The sequence below is a fragment of the Pinus tabuliformis genome, chromosome 3_2 (assembly GCF_031772625.1).
Source record: "Pinus tabuliformis cultivar Carrire ecotype Pingquan chromosome 3_2, CPIR1, whole genome shotgun sequence".
NCBI classification, from domain to species: domain Eukaryota; kingdom Viridiplantae; phylum Streptophyta; class Pinopsida; order Pinales; family Pinaceae; genus Pinus; species Pinus tabuliformis.
Genome location: NC_142302.1, coordinates 830,590,360 through 830,611,123, shown reverse-complemented (window position 1 = coordinate 830,611,123; position 20,764 = coordinate 830,590,360).

Genomic DNA, 20,764 nt, shown 5'->3' with positions numbered 1-20,764 from the left:
GAAAGCAGCTAAAAGAATACTTCGTTATGTTCGAGGTACAGTACAGTTTGGGATTCATTACAGTGCCAAAGCAGCTCCTCTGTTAGTTGGTTTCACTGATTCTGATTGGGCTGGTGACCCTGATGATCGGAAGTCTACTGCCGGTTATGTCTTCACTCTTGGTTCAGGACCTATTACATGGGCTTGTAAGAAACAGGCTGCCATTTCTCTTTCGTCAGCAGAAGCAGAGTATCGTGGTGCCGTGGAAGCTAGTAAGGAAGCCTTGTGGCTTCGTCAGATCCTATCAGAGTTTGGCTTTGAGCAGCAGCATCCAACCACACTTTGGTGTGATAATCAAAGTGCCATTCAGCTATGCAAAGATCCAGTCCAGCATCAGCGCAGCAAACACATTGAACTACACATGCACTTCATCAGAAAGCTCATTCATGACCATGTTCTTGAAGTGCAATATTGTCCAACAGATGATCAGGTTGCAGACATCTTCACAAAGGCTCTCACAGAGGCGAAGTTCACTAAACTTCGATATATGCTTGGAGTTCAGGAAGTTGTCACTAAGGGGGGATAGGCTCTAGTGCCTCCTTCCTTCTCCTATTGTGTCATATTTGTAAATCCTTCAATCCTATCCCAAGTTGTTCTTAAGGGGGGATGTTAGGATATTCCGACACATAGGAAATAGTTAAGTTCAACTTGGTCTAGTATAGAGTTAGGTATAGAGTTAGGTAAAGTGTGTTTCTTTACCGTTGTACATTTTGTAACTTACAATCCGACGGTCACGATATGTAGTGATCCGACGGTTCATTCTCTCCTCGGTATTACCGACACTTGATCCGTGGCTTGACACCCGATTGGTCCATGAGTTCTATTTAAAGCGCATGGAGGGTCATTGTTCGGGTAATCCGTGCATGAGAGAAGCTTATGTAAATTTTCATTCTTTGATTAATAAATTGCCTGTAGTACCCACGTTGGGACAGGCCGTGGACTGTTTCCCTCTTTGAGGGTTTTAACCACGTCAAAAATACTGGTGTATTGATCTGTGATCTGGTTGTGAGCGGTGTCCTTTTGGTATTCTTTCTGAGGAACTTACCCTCTAAATTCCTACAGTTTCATTTTTTCATCTATTTACTTTAAGAAGTGCATTGGGTATCTCGTCTCTCTATTGTTCTATGTTAGCCACCAAACCTAAGGGAGATATTTTTGTCTGCAATAGTAAATCCCATATAACAGTCTCAATATGAAAATCAACCATGGCCAACCATGTTTATTATAGGGTTTATGGTCATATTGTGACAAAAATTGTCTCTTGGTCCAACGTCGCATTGAGACAACCATGGTCATCCATGGCCAACCATGGTTCAATGTCACATTATGACAAATATTCTCTCAATATGAAAATCAACCATGGTCAACTGTGGCCAAGCATTGTCCAACGTTGCATTGTTCCAAGGATTTTCTCAATATGGAAATCAATCATGGTCAACCATTTTCAGCCATGGTCCAGTGCCGCATTGTGACAAAGATTATCTCAATATAAAAATCAATGATGATCCAATGTTTGATTGTAACAAAGATTGTCTCGACATTACAATTAATCACGGTCAACCATGGTCACATTGTGACAAAGATTGTCTCTTGGTCCAACATCAAATTGTGACAACCATGGTCATCCATGCTCAAGCATTTTGCAATGTTGCATTGTGACAAAGATTGTCTCAATATGAAATTCAATGATGGTCAAGCATGACCAACCATTGTCCAATGATGCATTTTGAAAAAGATTGTGTTAATATGAAAATGACCATGTCAACCATGTTTATTTTAGGGCTTATATACCTTGGGTTTATAATATTTATCCATTCGATTTAATATTATTCCCTTCGGTTTATAATTACTTTGGTTTTTAATATTAATCCCTTGGATTTATATATTTAATTTAGGGTTTATATACCTTGGGTTTATAATATTAATCCCTTGGGTTAAATATTATTCCCTTCAGTTTATAATACCTTGGGGGTTTAGCATTAATCCCTTGAATTTATATTATCAATCCCTTTGGTTTACAAATTGAAGTGTTCATATCACTCGGTCAAACATCACATTGTGACAACCATGGTCACCCATGGTTAACAATGGTCCAACGTCATTGTGAGAAAGATTGTCTCAATATGAAAATTAACCATGGTTTACCATGTTTATTATAGGGTTTATAATATTCATTGTTTATTATTAATAAATTATTTATTTCTAATATTATTATTTGCTTTTATTTAAATTATTTATTTTTATTTAAATATTTCAATTAATATTATTATTTAATTAATTTATTAATATTATTTTTTATTTTCATTTTTATTTATTATTATTAATTATTATTAATATTCTTAATATATATTAATTATTATTATTATTAAAAAATAAATATTAATTAACAAATAAATATTTGTTATTCATAAATAATAATTCATAATTATTATTATAGATATTATAAATGATTAACAATTAATAATAATAATAATAATAATTAATATTTAAGTATTATTAAATAATAAATATTTATTATTAATAAACAAATAATTTTATTATTAATAATAAGAAATTATTATTATTTATTTATTATTATTATTATTATATTAATAATAGTAATAATAATATGTTTATTGTAATAGTTTTTTTGTATTATTATTTTTATTATTATATATTTATGAAGATGGTAGATACAAATGAAATTTTTGGTGTATATCAACCACATTTAATTAATTAAATTTGGTTTTCGTAGTTTTTACTTTTAATTAATTTATATGCAAATCATATCCATTTTATTTTTTCAAATTATAGTGGACATTATTTTTCCTTTTTGACTGTATTTTATTTTTGTTTTAAGAGAGACACATGTCACTTACAACAAACATGTACTTATACATTAGGTCATACTAGATTGTAAAATGACCATGCTAGCTTAATAAGCGGACTGAGGAGAGGTAGACCAAATCTTTTAGACAGGCCATGCAATATTCAAATGAAGTTATTAGCTATAAATATATGAAGGAGATGAGGGGCGTAGGTGAGGTAGAATTGGTTTTCAAATAGACCCGAGTTTGTAGATGTTACATAATCAATCAACCCGGATATTATACTTAATTCAAATTAACTGTAATATTGACCATTAGGAGATTTTTCATCGATAGAGCACACGAGAGAGAACACATATGATTTTTTGGATGAGAACCTGATAAGGGAGTTAAGATTAAAGATCACTATGATATAAGGGACTTAACCTTAAACCGAGTTCTCTTGGGATGGTTCAATCTTTGTGTGTTAAATGTGTGAAAGCGGGAAGTACTAATGTTTGATGAGAGACAATATGATTCATCTCTGGGGGAAATTTACTTCAATGTATGTGATGACAAAGTTGCCACATACATAAAAATATGTTGTTGGTCATATAGAAATTGTGGGCTCAAAATTGAGACGTTCATGATCTTAATCTGTAGAGGTAATGAGGATTCATACCATTGTGGAGAAAGGCATTTAATCTTGAACATACTTTTATTCACTAAACTCAGTTCATCTTATTCCATGATTTTCTATTTAGCATAGTGCAAAAGAGTTTACAAACATTTTCACTTCATCTTAATCCATCATTTTCGGTTTAAGGAAAACTCTACCAACATTTCCCACACTCAAGTCAACATTATCTATACGCAAGAAACATTATAGCCAGGTAGAAGGAAAAAATTGTAAATGTTTCTATATTTTTTTAATAATAATAGTTGCATTTATTATGATAAAACAATTAATAATATAAATGAAAAATTAAATTAAAATGTTTTTAACATTGCCTTTATCGGATTAGTCTATATTCTAACTGGGTTTGGAGAATTTTAAGTTTGGATTAAATAAATAGTTTTAGTGGGAATATTCTTCCACTAATAAACCAACCGATAGAAATTATCAAAATTTACTAATGGTTTTTCAGTTTCAATAAAAGTGTCTCATACAAATATGCAATTCAAAAGAATATTATATAATTCTCTGCCATCATTTCTATTTATTTCATTCCACTCTCTCCCTCCATCTGTTTCATTCCCCCTCGGCTAAATCCATTCCTTTCATTCCCTATCCGCAAGATCTATTCATTTCATTCTAACCTTGAGCTAAATACTAACGCGAAAGAGTTGTGGGAACTTCAACCTGTTTTTGGGTTTCCCTACAAACCACAACATCAATTACAGTTACAACCTCATATCTACACTTAAGCAATCTATTGATATTTATTACATGAATAAATTTATGTATGAATCGTGGGATACTCTACCTTCTGTCAAGATCCGATCCGATTGGTTTCAGTTTTCTAGTTTGGATGTACAATATGCGATCAACCTCTCCTACGACATTATTATATATCTATGATTGGTTTCTCCTGCTTAGTACAACTCGGTTTTGTATCCTCAATTATTTATTTAAAGAGGAGGTTTATGGTCTGTATATAAATATATTTCCCCCACTTGAATATAATCGTTTGTCTGGTTAGAGCGATGTTTGATCGCTAGATAATTAATTTTCTTTTCATATTTGAAGAAAACTGTTTGCATTATTTAGGTCGTGGCGTAGTGTAATTCTTTTGAGTTTTGATATAATTTTAATATATTTTACATTTAATTTTGGAAGATCTGTAGAAATTGGTTAGAATTATAATTTTAATCTGTGTAATCTCGTAAATAATTATATTAAGCATATTTATTTTTGAAAATACTATATCTATTAATATAATAAAAAATATATTTTAAGAAATTAGAAGCTACAAATATACCATATACCGATATATCAACTACATTTACTAATGTGGTTGTGCTAGTAATAATAATATGAGTAAGTGGTCAAATAATTTTTTTTTATGAGAGCTAAGGATATAAATACTTTTCTAGAAAACTTATATTATTTATACTGAGTATATATATATATATATATATATATATATATATATATATTAAATTAATTGACATTTTATTTCAACATTTATAGAAATTGTTCCCCTAGATCCGAGTGCTTGCGAGACAACCAACGCAACTCCCCGGGCTCACTGTCAGCAGCCACCACCTAGCACGTCTCCTTAACCATGTGTTATTCATGACTTTTAATTCACCTCGCTCGCACTTGGAGTCTCTATACTAAACTCCCCTTCTTTCTCGCTTATGTTATAAGGCAATAAAGGCCACGAAAATTCTCTTCTCCAACCATCATTCTCCCTTGGTTATTCTCTCCTGCACTCCCTTCGTCTCCTCTGGCACCAGCTCTGCAAATGCTACCTTGCTACCATCCAATGATGAATCATGAGAGGGGAAGAAGTCAACGTCCTGACAGAGGTAGAGGTCATGGACATCACCTCACAACCTTTGACGAAGCCATTGTTGTACTTATGTTTGATTATAACAACCAATTATCAGTAAGGAGAGAAGTTCCTTCCTTGGAGGAGGCAAAGACTTGTAGAGGTTGTCTGACACTCTAGGCTCTCCAGAACCGCCTCGCCTAGTATCTTAAGGAGAGAGCCCATGTGAAGATGAAAGTGTATGGCTCCATAAATTAGCTCTTTTCACACCAAAGCCATTCCTTCTCCTCACTCAAATTCTTGGCTATAGACCCCCTATCAAATTTCCACCGAACATACCATCCCCCACTTCATCTGCTCCCTCTCCCTCATACTACACTCCTATCGGCTCCTCATCTCTGCCTATCATTAGCGCTCTCGTGGCCCATCCCTTACCCTCCCACCCTTTCATCCCTCCAATTGATAACACCCATTCCCCGTCCCCTCCTTGCCCAAGTTTCTATGGCTATTGCATCTTGGATGGGTTCCCGATAGATGTTGGAAATGTGTAAGCCAAAGGTAGCACATAGGTTCAGCGTGGTTGTAGCATGGCAACCAGGCAGTTCTAATGTGACAAAATCTAGTGCTATAGTGTCATGATGATTCTTAGGTTGGTACTCTCAATTCGGCCTGGCTCAATGGAAATCTCACAACCGTGTTCATTTTGTTTTCGCTAGCGAATATGTGACACGGAGCGTCGAGGCATGCTGATGATTTTTGGCATCTCAACAGTATTGGTCAATTAATGAAAATCACTCAAATGATACATCTTATTCTCATTCTTTTTTAACATTTGAGTTTGAATATAAGACTTTCGGGCTCGGGGTTTTCCTTATTGCGGCAAAGTATTTTAGTTCCTATCTCTAGTTTCCTCAGATAATCCAAAGAATGCACTCATGGTTGTCAACTATGTACATTTTTGCTTGTTAACATAATCTAAATATGTTTTCTTACCAAGAAAAACATTTATAGAAACAATTGTATATTTGAAATTCAGTACAAACTCTTTAAATGAAAACATGATAAAATATTCATTATTTAAAATTTCAAACATTTTTTCCTAAGTCATAAAACATATTTTTATGTCGATGAATTCATTCAATATGCAATTTTCTAAGTACTAATGATCATATAGTATGTAAAAATTGGCCTATACTCAAAATCTATCTATGAAACTTTAATCTAAGACCAACTAGATACTAGAACTCACACAAACCAATTAGTCTATATTTCAAAAATTACTTTCTTATATTTTATTATATATATTTGGTAGATGAATGGTATTACTATTTAGTTCAATATATTTTTCTTAATCTTAATAGATAAAATTTGATGTTGGTTGAGACTAAAAATACTCGTCTTAATTAACATAGTAATAATCATCAATTTAATAATTATTGATATTTAAAAAGATTTTTTTTTTCCTCATAAACAAAAATATATTTATATTCATATTTGAAGAACGAAATAAATATATGTTTTATTCAAGCCAGTAAGCTTAAAATAAAATTTATGAGTATTGTCTTCAAATGATTTTTGGAAAGAAAATATTGGAGAATTTAGCAACCTCCCATCGTTCTATAGTCATTAAAAGACTCAAATTATGAAAAAAGTAAAACGTGAAAATCTATAATGAGATGTAACATGGGGCCACAATCATTGAGTAGTACATCACATAGCAAGGTTATACATCATCTAAGATGACATAAATATGGTTGTTGGGCTATTCTTTAATAATAATTTTAGATTAAACATTTCGATGGATGTAGGTGGTTCAGTACCTACTATTTTTTGTCCCTTATGTTGAAATTCTCTGTTAATAACTTTAAATGGATTCATTGTAAATCTATAAAAGGGCCATTAGTAAACTTGCATGACATAATTTTTTTTGCTAAAATCTTTTATGTCTAGTATATTCTTTTACCAATAAAACCCCTTGCTCTACTCATTCTTGATGAGCAACCTAGGTCAACCATGGTTAGAATGGTCAAACATTGTGAACCAAGGTCTTTATGGTTGAACATTGTTAACCATTGTCAATATGAATAGCCATAATCTATCATAGAAAAGTATGGCCAACCATGGAAAAATATGTCAATCCATGTTCTTCCATGATTAACCAAACATTCAACCAAGACTAACCATGGCAACTTGGTTGACCATAAGCAATCATAGTGAGATGGTTGACCATAGTCAACATTATCAAATAGTTAATATAGTCATACATTGTCATCACATTCAACACAATCAACCATAATCAACATATCCAACATAGAAAGCATGATCAACCATAATGAACCATAGTCAACTTGCTCAAGCTTAGTCAACCATGTTCGACAATTATTGAAACATCTCAACTACAATCAACCATCATTAACATAATCACCATGGCCACCACGATCATCCATGGACATCCATGGTCAACCACTTGATCAATAAAAATCAATGTGTTCAACCATAATCATCTATTGTTAAACATTGTCAACCATGGCCATCCATGTTCACACATAATGAGTTATAATCAACCAGATTCAACCATGCTCTTGGAAGCACATCCATTCTCGAATAAGGTAACCATGTTTAAGAATGAACAAGAAATCCAACCATAGTCAAACATCTAAACAATTTTCAACCATGGTTAACATGATCATTAATGGTTAACCATAGTTAACCATCATTAATAATTGTCAATTGTTGTTACCAATGGCCTACCATGATCATCTATGGTCAATCCTCATCAACCCTTTATAGCCATGGTCAAACTGCATTAACCTTCTTAGCCATCATCAACCATCATCAAACATGGTCATCCATAGTCAACAACAACCAACCTTAATCAACCTTACTCAATCATATGTTCACCATAGTCAACCATACTCAACCACAATCAACCTTGATTAGCAATAGTCAACCACTATACACCATAAGAATCTTGGAAAGTAATAGTTACATAAGAATAAATATGGCCATATCTCTTTCAATAGTGATCTCCATGGCTTACATGGTCACCCATATGTAACATGTCAACCATGGGCATTTTGGTCACATAACAATTGATGACAAAATTAATGATAATATTGAATAAATATTAATAATAAAATTAATATTTTGAAACATTATTCTAACATAAAATAGAAATATCGAGATTTTGAATGATACATAGATTGCATGAAAAAAATCCTAATAGTAAACAAAAATTATCCAGCCATGTCTTATTTGGACATCTATATTCATGTCTTCTCTTCTGACTTATTAGTTCAAAAACCTAGAGCAACGCCTACGCATGTATGTGGCTGAGAGAGATTTTGTTTGTGGGCCTCAAACGGCAACTAATTTCTTAATGGATTGAACAGCTTTTGAATCATCAAACCGGCTTCCTCCAACATCTTTGATGATATGATCTGCTGATGCGTTACTTTGCAGTATTCATGGATGTGTAATAATCCCTCATTAACCCTGCCTTGCGATTGACGACTACTTGCTGCTCCTTTTTTGATTCTTGATTGCAACATCCAGGAGTTGGAACATGGCCGTTGCATTGCGGCGATGGAGTGCATGTAGCAAGCTGTCCTGCTGCCGACTTCTGAACGGATGAATGGAAATAAAATGGATGTGAAGGGGTTGGAACATGGCAATTAGGTTGAGGAGCAGCAACCACATGTACGGGGCTGCGATCAAGTCGAGAAGGACCATCTCTTCCAAGTGATTTCCATCTCCCTGTTGCCGTGGTTTTAATGGAAGAAGGAACATTGCTGCTTAAACGAAGTCCTGGAGGAGTTGGAATATTTTGGTGAGGTTGAGGCGCCGGAGAAGCAGTAACCACAAGTACGGGGATTTCGTTAAACAATAACGTAGTCGTGAGTAGGGCGATAGCAGCAACCGCAAGAGCAGACACGGTAGCTTTCATTTTCATGAGCATTGGCATCATCGTCGTTGATCAAGGAAGCCTCTTGTATACTTAATCAATGTTTGGAAAGGCGATAAGTATTGGGGATAAATGGAATTTTTGGAAAGGTGATTTGTTGCTGAGTTGTATTAGCAGATGGAATATTTCATTCATACATACAATACAACATTCAGATGGAAGTACCGTCTGTAAATATACGAGGGAGAGGGGACGGAGCGAAGGCAAACCCGGGTTTTTACTTGTAGACAGACCGTGCAATTTTCTGATGAAGGTATCGGCTATAAATATACGAAGGAGAGGGGCGGAGGGTTCTTAAGACAAATTAGGGTTTGTATTGTTGTATTGTATTGAATTCAAATTAATTGTAATATTGACAATGGATTGTTCGTCCGTCGAGCACACGGAAGAGAACAGACACCATTGTAATTGTATTATTGACCCTGAAGGATTCTTCGTCCGTAGAGCACACAGGACTTAAGCTTAAACCGCGTCGTCCTTCGATGGTTCAATCTTTGTGTCTTAACTGTGTGAATCCCGGGAGACCGTTCATCTCCATTGTTGAATTGACTTTAGTTCATGAGATGATAAAGCTATCACATACAGAAACTGCGGGTTCGTAATTGAGGCGTTTATGACATACTTTGATTCACTAATCTCGGTTCATCTTATTACGCGATTTACTATTTAACAGAGGCCAGAAGAGTTGGCAAACATTTTCGTTTATCTTTAATCCGTCATTTTGTATTTAAGACAAACTCTAGCAACATTTCCCACAGTTGGTCAACATTATCTATACACGCGAGACATCGTGGGCTCGTAAAAGGCAAAAGGAATAGACTCTAGCAACAGTTTTTATATTTTCTTAATAAAGTTTTAAAAAATTAATAATATAAGTAAAAATGAATTATAATAATAATAAAATAATTATTATTATTATAAATAAAATAACTAAATTATATAAAAGAATTTTTAGTATTTAAAAATTAATAATAAAAATAAAAGTGGTTAATCGTATAGATTTTTATTATTACTATGGTGTAAACTAAGATTTTTATTATTACTATGGTGTAAACTAAGTATTGCGGTACTTTTCTTCGGAGTTCATATTTTTTATATTTAGAATGTTCACATATATTGTTAAAAGAACTTTTTTTATTATTATAATAATAATATATATACCGTAAACTTGTATAATCAAGTTTTTTTATTAAAATATTAGATTTATTATCATTTTAACTTTAACATTTACACAAACCATTGCATACATATGTGAAATTCTATATAAATTCCTTAAATTCAAATATTATAAAATCTTCAATATTTAAAATTTCAAATACTTTTGTAATAACTTAAAATCCTTTGATTTCCATTATTGTTGGCCCAGTGTAAAGCATTAAGGATTTTCATTATTGTGGCCCGGTCTAAAGCATTGTATCCGCAGCTTGATGTCGTTGCAAGGTGGACATACTTTCTGATCAGAGATTTTGATAAATTGTATTGTGCTTCAATTGGCCAATAAAGTTTGGTACAACAAATAATGATTCAGAGAAGCAGATTTATTTAGAGATTTTTTTTCTTAAGAATGTCTTGTGAGATTTTTTTTCTTGAGAATGCCTTTTCAAAAATTTCCACGCAAATGCCTTCTTAAGTTGGGATCTCAAAGCATTGTTGGCTGGATGCATACATTCTAAGGGATTTTAAACATTCTACATTGTATAATAGTATTATTTCCACCTTAGTAAATAGGGGATTCTCATATATGTCGAGGATTAACTGGATATGCAAGAAGCCATTTGGTAATGAGATTTTTGTTTAAATGTTGATAATCATATAGATTGAAAAAAATTAATCCAAAACATCGTTTGGGAGGATAACATTAATACTAATAATTTTTCTTTTTTTTTTCTTTTATAATTTTCTCTGTCAAAATGACATGTGTGTAACGCAGAATAGTTAAATCTAACACAGAGGTGAATGGTATTGGTGTGGAAGTTGATCTATGTTCTTGAGATTAGTTAAAATAACATCTAAGATAAATAAATCTATGATGAAAGTCACTTGTGATGCCGATATAGAAATGTAAATGCAAGATAAATCCTTATCACACTTGAAAACTATTAAAGTAAATTGATTATATATAAATATATAATTTAAAATTAATGAAATAATATTTATAAATTTTATTATATAATAATATTATTTGATATTTTTAAATCTTAAAAAATATTATTAAATATAATAAATGAAAATGTCTTTTCTTATCAATATAAAAAATGGTGAAATTTTGAAAAACATATGTATTTAACATTTTACCCACTCGAATTGGATTTTTTTGCTCTGCAACAAACCCCAATGGCTAGGCGACCATGAGGTAGACAATGCGGAGAAACCAAGACGGACAATGGAGACTCAAGCTAGACAAAAAAGGCAGGCACTGAACTGAGAGTAACAGTAATGAAGGATGAGGTCAAGAGGGGAGAGATCCCCTCCTACCGATATGCAGCGGTAGCCGAAAGACAGAACAGTCATTTGGTAGCAGGAAAGCAGAATGCAAGCCCTGTTCTTGGGGCGACCTGGCAGGCAAGCAGAAGGGGAAAATGTCTGCCTTGTGCAGAGGAGAAACCATGGTTTGTAATCCCGCCAAACAAACTAGAGCAATACAGAAGCTACATGAAATATCATGCCCTGATCTGCATGTTCATTGGAGTCTGGCCGTCCGAAAAATACCTCACCATATGGATCCAGCAAAAATGGCAACCCCTAGGTCACATCGAGCTGAAGTTAAGAGCAAAAGGCTTCTTTACGGTAATCTTCTCAAACCTACAAGACAAAGAACTAGTGTTTGAAAATGGCCCTTATTTCCATTATAATGCTCGTTTATCCATAAGATAGTGGGAAGAATGTTGTAACCTGCTCAAAACTCCGACTACCTATATTCCATTAACGATAAGATCTTAGAATAAAATAAAATGTGTCTTCAACCCAAAACAATTCTTGAACAAGTACAAGCTATCTCTCTGCTTCACAAGAAAGCCTTTGATGAATAAAATATGTTCTTCTCAACCTGGAGCTCAACCTGCACAAGTATTTTCTATCCTCTGCCTGAGTGATTGTGTTTGCCCAATACTTAGACAAATTCATATCCTTCCAAGCCCTACTTACTTCCACAATCCTTAATAGATTTAGCCAATATTTAATTGGGAAAATCCCTCACCACAACTGTGCGATCCATCATATGCCATCTACTAATTGTATGCACCATCTCTACAACTTAGGAAATAATAAAATTTATGGTACATTGTCTCTGAACTCTAATCTCAAATGGGTATTCCTTTGAACTGACGTACATGAGTTATTTACGAGTGAATCTTCAGTTAACTGGTTGAGCAGTGAAGTTGCACTGAAGGTTTTCCCCACTATCAGACCTCCTACTAGTTCCTCCAACTAATGGAGCCAGTTGAACTCACTATAACTCCCTTAGACCGAGTTAATTTATTACCACTCAAAAGAACACAACCTAGACCCCTAAAATTTTGGAATCACTCTACATGACTCTAGATAGACTTCCAAATCAAATTTACTTATCCAACTAAGTCAACTTAAGTTAGTTAACTGTTACAAGTTGCTATGAGAATAGAATTACAATTTAATTCCTAATTTAATTCAAGGAAAAAATAAATTAGAATTTCTTGATGCTATTTTTAACATTTCTTGTTGTTATTTTGAACATTTAGGATTAATGCACCGTGGCCACTTACCAGACAATGTTCACCTATAGGTTTCTGCACTGTGGCCTATGTTGATCACCTATAGTTTTATCCCCTTTTCACCCACGTTGGTTCTAGAAATTAAGGAAAAAGAGAGAAATTATGGAAGACTCCTTTTCCAAAAGCTTCTATAATTTGTTACATCCATTTACCTCATATCAAACATTTGAGTCCTAGCCTATCCTACTTTAGATTTTCCATATGCTATCGTTAAATCACATCCTTCCATGAAAGGAGGATCCAAAACTATAGATTGTTAATTGGATAAGAACTCCCAACTTACCCCACTCCTCTATATATTTACAACCTTCCATATGCAAGAGGTTGGATTTTGGAGAGTGATTCAATCCTTATGTTGTGGTTGTAAGAACTTACATTTCATGCATTTAGGGTGATTGGAGGTGCACATTGTGACAAGGAAATGACAAGTTAGTCTGGACGAGCTCTTCTACAGAATCAACACATATTTATGGTTGTAAACTCCTTCAATTTACGCTAATGCAAAGAATTCTTTGTTCTCCTATATGTGATGTTGTTATTTTATATATTTCAATACCATGTTGATCTATTGAATAGAGTATTTAGATGATACTACATATATCTCGTTGATTCTTGGCTTGTGTCACCTGACTATGCATGTTCTAATTTTTGCAGTCAGAGTTGGAATTCAAGCATTGAAGATAAAGAAGGAGAAAAATCCATGACAAATTCCATGTAGGTTTCATTTTTTCATCTATTTACTTTAAGAAGTGCATTGGGTATCTCATCTCTCTATTGTTCTATGTTAGCCACCAAACCTAAGGGAGATATTTTTGTCTGCAATAGTAAATCCCATATAACAGTCTCAATATGAAAATCAACCATGGCCAACCATGTTTATTATAGGGTTTATGGTCATATTGTGACAAAAATTGTCTCTTGGTCCAACGTCGCATTGAGACAACCATGGTCATCCATTGTCAACCATGGTTCAATGTCACATTACGACAAATATTCTCTCAATATGAATAGGGGATATCCTAGCGGAGGGATAGCGATTAGGGATTAGAGCCACTATCTCTTATCTTATGCCCCTAGAATAATGATATCCCCTATTGGGACTATATAATAATACCAATATTATCCCTCAAGAATAGTAGGGATTATACCACACTAGTAGTATAATACCTAGAGAATCAAAATGGAAGTATTATGGATAATATGAAGGAATATAAGATGATGTTAACAGATACATAACTTCAGGAATTTTGTGATTTTAAAGAGGATTATTTTTATGAATCTGTAAACCATGAAGAAGCTTTAGAAAACCAAAATTATTTTATGATGTAGGAGAATATGAAATAAAATCATTTTGTGGCAATAGTATAAGTATAGAGGATGAAAATATACTTCATAATTATATGCTCCAATAAATCCTAGCTATTGAATTGTTGAATGATAATCTTGTGTTAGAACAAGGAACATTGTATAATGGAGAGGAATGTATGGAAATGGAAATTGATGACAATTTCATAACTTATGGAGAAGGACAGTATAAAGAGTTGATGGCAGAATTTCCTATGAAGATTGAAAGCCATAGTTATTTTGGACTTGACAATTGTGATGGAAATTTTGTTTTATATAGGAAGGAGGAGTCATATGCGAATGACATGCTTATTGACTATGAAGAAATTTGTATTTTTCTAGGAAGTTATTAGATGAACCTGATAACATAGAGGAAAGGATTATCTTTGATGATAGTGATAGAGAAGCTGGAGAGTACAAACAAGAGTTTGTAAATGGCAGAGGTGAAGAAGAATTGGACAGAAATTTCATAATTTCAATGGTGGAAAAAAATGTACGGTAGGCAGATATTAGTGGAGTTTAGTTAAAGAGAAATTGTAAAGAGGAAGTTGAGAAATTGTGGAAGATGAAATCAGATGAGAAGAGGAACAACAAGGAAGAGAAATTAACAAGAGGAATTTGTATTAGAAAGGAAAGAGGACAACAAAAAAATAAGATTTGGAAATCTGCAAGAACAGAAGTGATAGTGGTAGAACAATTGAATTAATAGCATGATGAAAGTAATCACCAGTTACAAAGTAAATTTTGGGATACTGGATAGATAGCAGAAGAAACAGATGACCAGGATGTCATGAAATCTTTCAACTTTGGGAGTCTGATATAGAAGCATTTTGACCTAGTCAGCAATGTGATAGCATGATCACATCTTGTGACTAACAAGGGGTTGGAAGATAAGAGACTAGTTAATATTATTTATTTAAATGTGTGAGAGAGTTTATTTATTGTCAAATATGAGAAAAGGGCATAGTGGTTGATTGATCCTCCCTGTGTGGAGATCAGGCCAAACAGTTAGATTTATTTGGTTTGAATAGAATATGAGGAATTTGAAAGCTTGATTTAGCGTTTGTTTAGAAAAGAGTGGAAGTGAAGAGACCTTTTAGGAGAGAGTGAGAGATTTCTAGTTCTGAACCAGAATTGGTTCATGAATCCAATTTTGTATAAATTGTGATCCTTTTGTATAATTCGGAGTTTGGATAGGTTAGCGAGGGAGAGGCTAGAGATGATAGATAGGTTAGCTAGAGGTTGAGAGAAACCTGAGCAAAGAGATCGAGGATTTCAAGATTGAAACATGGCCTTTTTATTGATGTAATGTAGCGAGAGGGCTGAAACTCTATAAATTTGGTATATTGAATAAATGATTTTGGGTATGTGAGAATGGCCATTTCTATTGAATTCCCTCGCTTGTCTCTATATTGTTTGGTTGTAGATTAACTGAAGCATTCTTCTATGTTTTTATGCCTGATGTTGTGAATAACAGTGTTCAAAGCATAATGGGAATCCTTAGTGTTAATAGCAGTGTTTGAGCGCTTTAATAACCAGTCATTTATCCAAAGATATCAAGGACAAGTTATATAAGAAATCATGATTGAAAATAGAGTATGGCAGAGAATCATTTTTAATGCAAAGTCCATTGAAAAACAAGTGAAATCAAATAAGAAGGAATATAGGTGAGAAGATATCGTGGTCATTGGGTCTGTAAGATCAACAAACCAGATCTAATCAGGGAAAGTAGAGCACTTTATCGCATCGGCAAAGATTGTTATAAGCGGGACAGACTTAGGCCTTAAGGAGTTGATATTGTGATCACACTGATATATCGCATCAGTGGAAGTCTATGTGAATGGACAGGGCATAAACACTTGCCAAACGCCGATTGCGACATTGAGATATAATGTGGACCATTGGATCACATAGTTGATCAACAACGGGTATCAAATCATTGATCGTACTTCGGAAAGACGTTAAATATTGAAGGCCGATTTTCAGAGGTGGTAAGCAGATTATCGGGTGGCCTTAAAAGCCGTAAGTGGTTTCCAGAAGCCAGACCCGATGAGGTAATGAACTGTGGTTTAATTAAATTGAAATCCGGGCTGATCAGGACCGTCCATCGAATGGACGATTAGACGGATATCGGGTGCAAGCATGCGCAAAGGTTAATTTCCAATCCAGACCCGATGGGGTTTATACAGTGGATTTAACTCAATTTAGATTTCGGCCTTTAAGTTTTTGAACGTTTCTCTATGCCTTTCTGTGTAAAGCAAAGATTAGAGGAAAGGCGATAAGACAAATGGAAGAGGCGGACTCAAAAGATTTATAGAAGCGGGTTTATGAATTTTGAGTTCTGGTTACGAGTTCGAAGTGGCTTTTCCCGTGTAATCCATTATATTTGATAAAGATTGTATAACCGAGTTTTTAATGTAAAATTGCATCTATAACACTTCCGATAGAGTTGTGTGGATATAACCACTAAGTCCATGCCCGATAGTTGTATATGGAGGAATTTTCCTTATGAGTGGGTTTCCTGCATGAAATTATATTAGAAACCTATGTAGAGAAGTTAGCCAGCAGAAGAAGCATTGAGACCTATGCATTTAAGAGAGATGGCTTGATGGATCGTAGTGTGGTCACTGTGTTGAAGCATGGTGTCTTTATTTGTTGATGAGTATTGGAACCATCTAGTGCATAAAGACATTTGATGTCGGCTCTATGACAACACCAGAAGCTCAGCAAAGAGCGTGTACCTGTATTGAGTGAGCTTAGCGAATGAATCCATTTCTGACAATAGATAAATCTTTGAACAAAGCTTAGAGGAAGCATGGTGGATCAGGTATTCATGGAACTCTTATATGGATGCATCATTCCCTCCTCCGTCGCAGAAATTCGGTTCTCTCATATCCGCTCAGATTCGTTCACAAAAAGGAAAGGCCTTCAAGAATCTAGATACTCACTATTGATTAGAGGTTGTTGATAGATTTTCGGCCTATCTCTTCTAGCATTTCTGAAGGGTCGTTGTCAAGGATTTTCATTGAGAAGCAAAGTAGGAAAGTTTTGGTTGAAGATATGAGGCAAAATTATCACCAATCTCTTGAGACTGATCCAGTCTTTCTAAGGAAATAGAATTGGTATCCTTCTGAGGCTGTGCGCATTCATCCTAGGGCAAAATGGTGGCAAATATCCTAATACAGGCCAGGACTTCCCAAGGAAAGGCAACAGTGATCATTCTGACTTAGTGTGGATTTGTTCTGAGGCAAAAATTGTAACAATTCTAAATGGAAATTTCAGTGCTCCTAGGATCGAGTTGGAGGTGTTCTTGAGACAGGTCGGAAACAGAATTAGGGCATGATATACACAAAACCTTGGTCAATTTTCAAATCAGTTTAGTCTCTCTTGAGGTCACTCAGTCCTCTTTCTGGACTCATAATCCAATGGGCTTTTGGTCAATCCCCTAGTAGAAGTGCTTGGGAATTGCCCTGAGGCTATTCGATCAACCCTGAACCAGAACCTGCTCTAGTGTATCTACTTTTTCCAAACCGTAGCCAAGCTTACTCTTCAAATTTCTTCCTCTTTCCTCCATAAATTCGACCAATGGCTTTTCCCAAGGGGCCACCAAATCTAAAGTCTCTCCAATAAGGTGTGTGTTATTTTTTTCAAGAAGGGAGTGTGCACAAAATTTTGATTTTTGAATTCATTTCACTTTTATAAATTAAAATCATAAACATTAATTCACTTTTTAAGTTACATCATAAAGTGATTTTTTTATAAAGTGACATCAATCTTTTGAGTAATAAGGACATATTTTAATATTTCTGAGAGATAAGGAGTGTTTATTATTCTTTATGTAATGGAGGAAAAGGATTAGTGCGTCAGGTGCGTTAATTTTTATTTTGGAGAGGTACAACATTTTTTAAATTTGGAGTGACAAGTGAGGATTTTTAAAAGGAAGCTCATTGTTGTATTTTGAAGAAAGTTTTTAGCAGAGTGTACTTTAATTTTTGAAGACACGTTTATTCAATCATTTGTAAGCTTGGCATTCTCATTGTTTGAAGAATTTCATTCACGATGTTGTGAAGGTGAAGCTTGATGTAATTCATAGTCAATAAAAACATATATTTTTGTGGTTATTGTGTCCTAGATCTGCCCGAAATTGAATAAGGGGATCATAGGTACACTCTGTGTCGTGAGCGTGCTTGCATGATTTGAAGTCGAGTTTGTAAAAGACTCTCTTTATTATGTTAAAAAAAAACAAGTCATCGATCAAGCTCCTGAAATCAAAGATCCCATAATCAATTAAGTTCATAAGCACAAAGCGTCACATCATCGACTTGATAAAAGTAATCTTCTGCAACAAAATTTCACAATAGCTAATTCACGCCATCATGTTAAGGATGCTACACACTGAATCATTTCAAAGTAAAATCACAATCAACATCATCAACACTTTTTGTATCACTTGCTGATAAATATTTTTTAACTCAATTGTAAGGGTGCACTTTCGGTTGTAACCGACACCCTCATTTGATTTGTTAAAGTGCATCATTAAGTCAAGTCAATTGTTACTTGAACATTGAACTTCTCATTTATCATTTGGGTGCATTTTCGGCAGTGTTTGAAGCCCTTACTTTTTTAAAAATAAGAACATTCAGTGAGCACATTGAAGAAAGCACGAAGTGTCAGTAGTCAATCAGTAGTTCAAGCAAGTTTTTAAAAGCATTAACAAACAACAACCAGTACAATCGAGCGTGTCATTTCAGTGATCAACTGAAGCGAGCAATTTTCAAGCATGACTTCTACGATAAGCGAGCCTGACTTAAAAGTAAGTAAGGTGACATTGCGACACACATTCAACTGTCCCAAATTCTTCACAATTTAATGTTATCATCAGTTGACGACATGGTGAACATCAACAAAACCACTCTTGCTGACATTCAAGTGCATCTTCAACATGCACATGAAATGATTGAGTTCCTTCAACTAGAATCGCAACTGTAGGGAATTGAGTTGCAATTGAAGCGTGTTGCTTCCAAGTCTTTTCCAAATACAGAGCTGATCATTCGAACTCATACATCCAACCAGCTTCAAGTGTTGAAGTTGTCCCAGTTCAACTTTCTTCCAAACGCATCATCAATACATGGGAAGAAATTCAATGTAATCGAAATCGACGCGGCTTAGGATATGTTGAAGATGATGAAAACTTACATATCCCTGATTATTCAAATCCCATTCAGTTTGTCAATGATGGATTACTTGAACACATCGCCTCAACAAGTTCTCTGCAAGTTGCACACAGACATCAATGCACACAATATGAAAGTGCAGATAAACAGAAATGCATGCAAACTCAAGTTGCAGACAAACCAAAATGTTCTCGTTGTCAAAGAACCGGTCATCTGGAAGATCAGTGTTTTGATCTCCATCCTTGTCACCATTGTGGCAAACAGAATCATTCATCAGAGAAATGATGTAAACAAGACCAACCTACCAGATTAAAAATCGATTATTCATGGATTGATCCATGGGAATGGTCATCCACAGCCAGAAGATTGTACAAGTTTTACAATTAGATTCACTCACACATATTGGAGAGAACAATCAAATGATGATGGTACTCTCATGCCGTTGAATGGTGGAGTACAATAGTGAAACTCTCCTACACCTATAGGGGGGAGTTCAGATATCAAATGCAGATGATTGTCTCTCCTTTCAGCTGATAAAGGTGGGGCAATGTCAATAAAATTGACAGTGGTTGTCAAACTGAAAGTCTCGACAACATCAGCGAAGTACCCAGTGGGCATATTCAAATCAGCTAGTGGGCATCAACAAAAAAAATTGTAGGGAGCAGCTTTCATCACAGCAAAAGCAACATTGAGTTGTTTTTCGACATCTTCAGCCAGTGGGCAATCAACATCAACAAATACGCCAATGAGCATTCATTAAATTGTGTCAGTGGACACCGAATGTTGTTTTCAAGCAAACGAAAGTTGGATCCTTTTTCGGCTTGGCACGTGATGGAGTTGTCAAGCAACATTCTGAGATGAATCAGACATTCATTTGATTCATGTTCTCTTCAAATTTGAGTTTTTTAGAGCATCCCTCTTTGGTGGTTCTTCAGGCAGTGTTTTTTGAGGATCAACTTGAGAACTTGGAAGATGCTTCCTTGTTCGTTTTGGACTTATCATTGAGGGGGTGAATGTTAGCCTCATTCTCTCATTTAAAACAATTCTAAGTCCAAATAATTAAATTAATTAAAGTCAAGAAATTTTTATTTAATCCTACCTTTCTAGATTGAGTTAGTTCCTCATGGTTAGGAGTCAGTTTAGGCTTAGTTGGTTGAGAGATTCTCTCCAACTAATTAGGCTCCTAGATTAGTGTGTGGTTGAGATATTT